The 6,504-nt window shown below is 49.0% G+C and overlaps 1 long non-coding RNA gene across 1 annotated transcript; it reads left to right on the plus strand.

Annotated features, from left to right (window-relative positions):
• Positions 1-1,051: 1,051 nt before the first annotated feature.
• On the plus strand, positions 1,052-2,577 carry LOC141022773 (uncharacterized). Its single transcript, XR_012183808.1, has 3 exons — positions 1,052-1,143; positions 1,526-1,595; positions 1,686-2,577. It is a non-coding gene; the product is annotated as an uncharacterized lncRNA (long non-coding RNA).
• The last annotated feature ends 3,927 nt before the right edge of the window (positions 2,578-6,504 follow it).

Raw genomic sequence — 6,504 nt, forward strand, 5'->3', positions numbered from 1 at the left:
GCACCCAATGCCCTCCCCCTCGCCGGCCAGCAAAAAACTGAGCACTGTGGAGTGCTCTACTGCGGCGATGGGGTATATATAGGCAACTTATTTGTCCCGGTTCGTGGCAGGAACCGGAACTAAATCCCCCCCCCCCTTTTGTACCAGTTCTAGGCACGAACCGATACCAATGGCTATGGGCCAGGAGCGCGGCCCATTGGTCCCGGTTCGTGCCTAGAACCGGGACAAATGGATCCAGAAGAACCAGGACCAATGCCCACGAGGCCCCGGCCGGCCCCCTGGGCTCATGAACCGGGACTAATGCCCCCCATGGGTCCCGGTTCGTGAAGAACCGGGACTAATGGGCTGGCCAGGCCCGAACCAAAGCCCTGTTTTCTACTAGTGACATGTTTTAAACATAATCTCACTCCCGTTGATGACCATTTTAATCGCCCGAGTGGGCCTTAGCTATTTGGGCTTCTGAAGCGTTGCACTATAGCTATTTTCGTCAACCACGTCATGCTCCTTCCAATTCACGTGAAATGTGTCACACAGAAGCTATTGGCCCCTACACCATGGCATGATATATGTAGTACAAGCTATCCAAAAGTAAGTGTTCAATTTTCTCCCAACAACAAATAAAAAACTCCAAGTTCGGTCCATTTTTCACCGACTTTTTGATAATTATTGAACGAGATCTCCAGAACACTGACCTTCCTGTCATTATGTGATTACAGGGGCAAATTTGACAATTTGACCTCGAAACGAAATCAATTCACAGAATGAACTGCCCGTGAAACTATTTCACTCCCCTGACATTTTTGTGCAGCGCCCGCCACGCCGGCGCCACACCCAATGGTGCAGCGCCTAGCTCTGGGGCGTTGCACTCCAGTCCACCGTGGCAGCCCTAGGCCCCGGACCCAGCAGTGCAGCGCCTATGAGGTAGGCGCCACACATGTAATGTGCAGCGCCTAGCCCTTAGGCGTTGCACTGTGACTTAGATGCCAGCCGCCCGCTCCCCCTCCCCCCACCCCACCCATTCGTTCCAGGAGTTACAGAACAGCGCCTAGCGGCTTCCTCCTCTCCCGCTCTCAATCCCCTCTCCCAAATCCTTCAGATCCGACGATTTGGTCCGTGCATTTCTTCACCAATCCATCCTAGAAGGTACTCTCCTCCGATCCCCTTCTTTCTATCCATACAAAATATGGTATTTCAAAGATTTGGGGAATCCTTGTTTGATTTGATTAGATATGAATCTTGCATGTATTACAACCCTTGTTTGTTTGATTTGTGGAACCCTAGTGTATTTTATTTTATTGAAAAGATATGGTTGGATATATAGATTGACATGTTATTTCTATGGAAAAGTTATTTGTATGAAGTAGGCCTAGTTTAGTTTTGGATACATATGCTTTGAATTATACTCGTATTGAGAAAAATGCTTTGGATACATATGCTTTGAATCTTGCATGTAGTAGGCCTACTTTAGTTTTTTTGAATTGAAAAGATAATCGTGTTGACAAGAATGCTTTGTTGAAATTGTTAGGATGGTTTGGCTTCTCGATGATCATTGGGACAAACAACACCGGTCGTACGCTATGTCGGTGGAGCAGCGGGTAATACTGAAAGTGGCCGGTGTTATGAATTTCGTATTTTTTTCAAACACAAATGCCCCATATGTAATGTTATGATTTGTTTGTTTGTAGGAGCTTGCACCTCTGAAGCTTCGGTCTCACGGGATCAGCCTTGGATGGATGCGCTATGATGAGCGGTACACACCGTATGTAAGGGAGGCAGGACTTCTCCCTTTCATTCAGTTGGTCCGCCGGTCGACGCCACCCAACAATGTTGCAGCACTCACCGCGCTTATAGATCATTGGAGGCCGGAGACACACACTTTCCATCTTCGGACCGGGGAGATGACCGTGATGCTGCAGGATATTGCTATGATCACCGGTCTTCCTATCGATGGCAATCCTTTATGTATGAACACCGATTCTGATGGGTGGCGCGCGCAGATGCATGCCCTGATCGGTATGGTTCCTCCGGAGCCTCGGGAACCAGAAGCAGAAGATAAGAAGAAGGAAAGAGTCGCAGCGGGCGCTACTTTCACGTGGATATCATCGAACTTCAGTCATTGCCCTGAGGATGCTAATGAGGACATGGTGAAGACATATGCTCGTGTCTACATGTGGTACGTGATATCGAGGACAATGTTTGCTGATGGCACAGGCAAGAATGCTCCATGGATGTGGCTGAAGGCGTTGACCGTCTTCGATAGCAAATGGAGTTGGGGTTCGGCGACACTGGCTTACTTTTATCGACAGGTATGAAGTTGTTTCCTTTTCACTTCATTGATACATTATCAATGCGCTCTTGCGGTAAATTTGACCATGTTCTCTTTTATGTGCAGTTGGACGAAGCCTGTTGTAGGCACACTGGAGGTATTGGTGGTTGTCTGCTCGCACTTTCCATATGGAGCTGGGAGCGTTTGCCGGTTGGACGACCGAAGACCGTGAAGTACGAGGATTGGGACGATAAAGACGACCCACTACGGCTCCCCACTTGGGCTTACAAGTGGGATGTGTTAAATGAGACGACGGATAATCCCTCGGTAATGCACAAGTTGTACAAGAGCAAGCTGGACGCGATCACGCGTGAGCAGGTGAACCGGCATTGCATAAGTGATTATCATGCTTGTATCGTAACTCGATACAATTTTGCATTCAATCCCATTTTGCAGGTGGAATGGGAGCCGTATGGAAAAGGAGAGAGTTTTGGTAACCCTATGGAGTTCAGGCTGAATCCGATGTGCACTAGGGATAGGGATCTCTGGCATATGCGGTGCCCACTCATATGCAACTGGGCGGTTGAGCTTCACCTGCCACATCGGGTGTTCCGCCAGTTTGGTTTGTTCCAGCCACACCCGCCGGAGTGGGAGGACACGGACAAGTTGCTACACGCGTAAGATATAATTAACCTTGAGCACTTAGCAGCTTCTCGACGGTTTCGATGATGCTAATATTCTGTTTCTAACTTGCAGGTTGGATAGGAAAAAGTAGCGGAAGATCAAGGATTGGTCCAAGCATCACAGCAAGTATGTCGTGCAGTTCACTCTTAGTGTGGAGCAAGCAAGGGCTGGAAAACGAGCCCAGCTTCGTGAGCACTGCCCGATCGCGTTCAACAACTATCTCACATGGTTTCTTGCAAGTACCCGCGTGGAGGTATGCCAGCCGGCGTATGCTGAGGAGATTCTGGAAGAACCCACCGTTTTTGATGAGGTAGCCCAGCACTAGTACAACGCATTAGTCAGGAAAGGCAACTCAGTGATCCCTTCAGCTCCAATGATGAACTTTGTGGTTAGCCCTTTTTGCTTTTCCATTCGCACTATTCACATCTTCGCTTGCCTAACACTTTGATACCGTTTCTGTTCATAGCGTGCCCAGATCAAGAAAGCAGCTGATGAGACTGAGACTATTCTGGAAACAACCCCGGCTGGCAAAAGCGATGGGGAAGGTGCACTTCGAGCATTCATTAAGGTTCACATCTCCTTCAAACTAGCACTTAACATTTGTTGCTACCTTCCATGTCTCATTCAATTGTACATGTTGCAGCGCCAGGGCCAAAAGTTAAGGCGGCTATCAAACCTTTTCGGTTGTCGTGACCCCGAGTATGTATCACTAGAACGGTCTAGGTCGGCGACACCATCAGATCCCGCTTCGGGGCAGGGCCATGGTGAACCTTTCGAGGATGAGGACGTGGGTGTGGTCACCCAAGAGGTATGTAACGACGATATATATCCATTTGTTGATGCATTGCTAACTATATCCTCACACACGGTCTTTCCATATCTTCTGTTGATGCATAGGTTGCTGATGATATGACCTTGGGGAGGTACCAGGCTCGGTCTGCATACGAGTTGAAGCCTAGGACGGGAATCAACAAGTACACACCTGAAGACTTCACCCAAAGAGGCCAAAGAGGCAAAAGGACGGTCGGCACCTCGCGGATGGCGGCTTTGGATGACTATTTGGATGACGTGGACGAACCGGAGCCGGAGCGGGTTCCTCTTCCTAGGAAGGTGAAGAAGATAAGCGTCAAGAGGGGGGAGGAGCCAGCAAGCGTGGAAAGCACTAGTCATCGTCATTTTTTTATAATGTTGAACTTAGAGTGGAATTTGTTATGTCGTTGAACTTGGAGTGGTCGTACCTATTAGTAATGTGGAATTTGCTATGTCGTTGAACTTGGAGTGGTGGTAGCTCTATGTTAAACTTGAACTTATTGTGATGGTCCTTTCTAAGAAATGATGTCTGTGGTGAACCCTTTTTGAACCTTAATGTTTATTATACAAATTGTTGAACTGTGGCTGAAAATGACCCAGTAGAGGGGGTGAGGAGGCACAGAAGGTAGGCCTCCAGTTTGAGGCAAAAAAATTGCTAAGTGTTTGTGCAGCGCCTAGCTCGGGGGCGCCACACTATATGGTGCAACGCCTAGCTGCCAGGCGCTGCACAGTAGAGTGTGGCGCCTCCAGGCTAGGCGCTGCACAGGTCTGTAACTTGCCATACCTTCTGTTGTTGTCTGGATAGCTACAGACCTGTGCAGCGCCTAGCCTGGAGGCGCCACACTCTACTGTGCAACGCCTAGCCGGCAGGCACTGCACTGTAGAGTGCGGCGCCTCGAGGCTAGGCGTTGCACAGTTCTGTAGCTATCCAGAGAGCCACAGAAGGTAGGCCTCCAGTTTGAGGCAAAAAATTCGCTAAGTGTTTGTGCAGCGCCTAGCCCGACGGCGCCGCACTATACTGTGCAACGCCTAGCTGCCAGGCGCTGCACTGTAGAGTGTGGCGCCTCCAGGCTAGGCGCTGCACATGTCTGTAACTTGCCATACCTTCTTTTGCTGTCTGCATAGCTACAGACCTGTGCAGCGCCTAGCCTGGAGGCGCCACACTATACTGTGCAACGCCTAGCTGCCAGGCGCTGCACTATAGAGTGTGGCACCTCCAGGCTAGGCGCTGCACAGGTCTGTAGCTATGCAGACAGCAACAGAAGGTAGGCCTCCAGTTTGAGGCACTTGGACTTGGACTTAGTGAATTTTTTAGCTATCCAGAGAGCCACAGCACCTAGGCACCACACGGTAGATTGCAGCGCCCAGATGCTAGGCGTTGCACTTGGACTTAGTGAATTTTTAAGCATATGCAAACATAGTAAGTAACAACTGTAGATTGCAGCGCCCAGATGTGAAGTAGGATTGATACGTAGCAAGCAAACAACTGTGAAAAGAACATATGCACGAAGTACTTCACGACACATAGTAGTTCATAACACATAGTACTTCACGACACATAGTAGTTCTTACAACCAAATCGAGGAGGAGACATAGTAGTTCACCGCACATAGTAGTTCTTACAACCAAATCGAGGAGGAGACATAGTAGTTCACGGCACATAGTAGTTCACAACCAAATCGAAGAGGAGACATAGTAGTTCACAACCAAATCGAAGAGGATGACATAGCTCTATTGCGTAGAGCAAGGCCCCTTTCCCTTCTTCTTCTTTCTCTCTTCTTCCTCTTCCTCCTCCCTTTTTCTTATGAGGTGAGCCTCCTTAACCACCCTCTCCATGAATATCTGATTCTCCCTCTCTTCTTTTTCAGCTGCAATTGCCCAAAGCTTCATGGTTCTTTCTTCAAAATCCTCTTGACGCTTCTTCTGTGCCTCCTCAACTTTCCTCATCAACGCTTGCTCCCTAGCGCGCATCGCATTTGCCGCAGTCTGTTTTCGCTTCCTCTCCTTCTCAAGCTCCTCTTCCTTCTTCTTCTTTAGCTTGGCTGCATCCTCCTCTCTAAGCTTCTTCGCAGCCTTCTCCCACCATCCCGCCATCTCATCTTCGCCATCCTCCTTCATCGTTGGTTTGTTGGGTTGGGAAGCCGCCATACCTACAATGAGTGAAACATAATGGTTAGTAAGGACAATAAGAACAAATGGAAGCACATATGAAAAAGAAGAACATATGAAAAAACAAGAACATATGATACATTATAGTTAGTGAGGAACATACGGAAACGGTCCATCTAGGTATCCAAACATTCCTCTATAACGAACGTGCGCTTGTCCATCACCACGGCCAAGTCCACCACCAAGGCCAAGACCATCACCAAGGCCGAGACCATCACCACGGCCATTACTACCACGTCGAGCTCTACCACCACCATGGCCTAGACCACCACCACCTCTACCACCACCACGGCCTCTTGTAAGTCCAAGTTGCCGACCTCTTTGTTGCCTATATCCTCTTTGGCTAACACTTGGTTGGCTAGGCACTTGTTGGCTACCACTTGGTTGCCTTGGCACTTGTTGGCTACCACTTGGTTGCCTTGGCACTTGTTGGCTACCACTAGGTTGGCTACCACTTGGTTGGCTTGGCACTTGTTGGCTACCACTAGGTTGGCTACCACTAGGTTGGCTACCACTTGGTTGGCTCCCTTGTGTATCTCCTTGTTGGCTTGTGCTTGCATCATTTTTCTTGGACC

This window comes from Aegilops tauschii, chromosome 5 (genome assembly GCF_002575655.3).
Source record: "Aegilops tauschii subsp. strangulata cultivar AL8/78 chromosome 5, Aet v6.0, whole genome shotgun sequence".
Classification (NCBI taxonomy): domain Eukaryota; kingdom Viridiplantae; phylum Streptophyta; class Magnoliopsida; order Poales; family Poaceae; genus Aegilops; species Aegilops tauschii.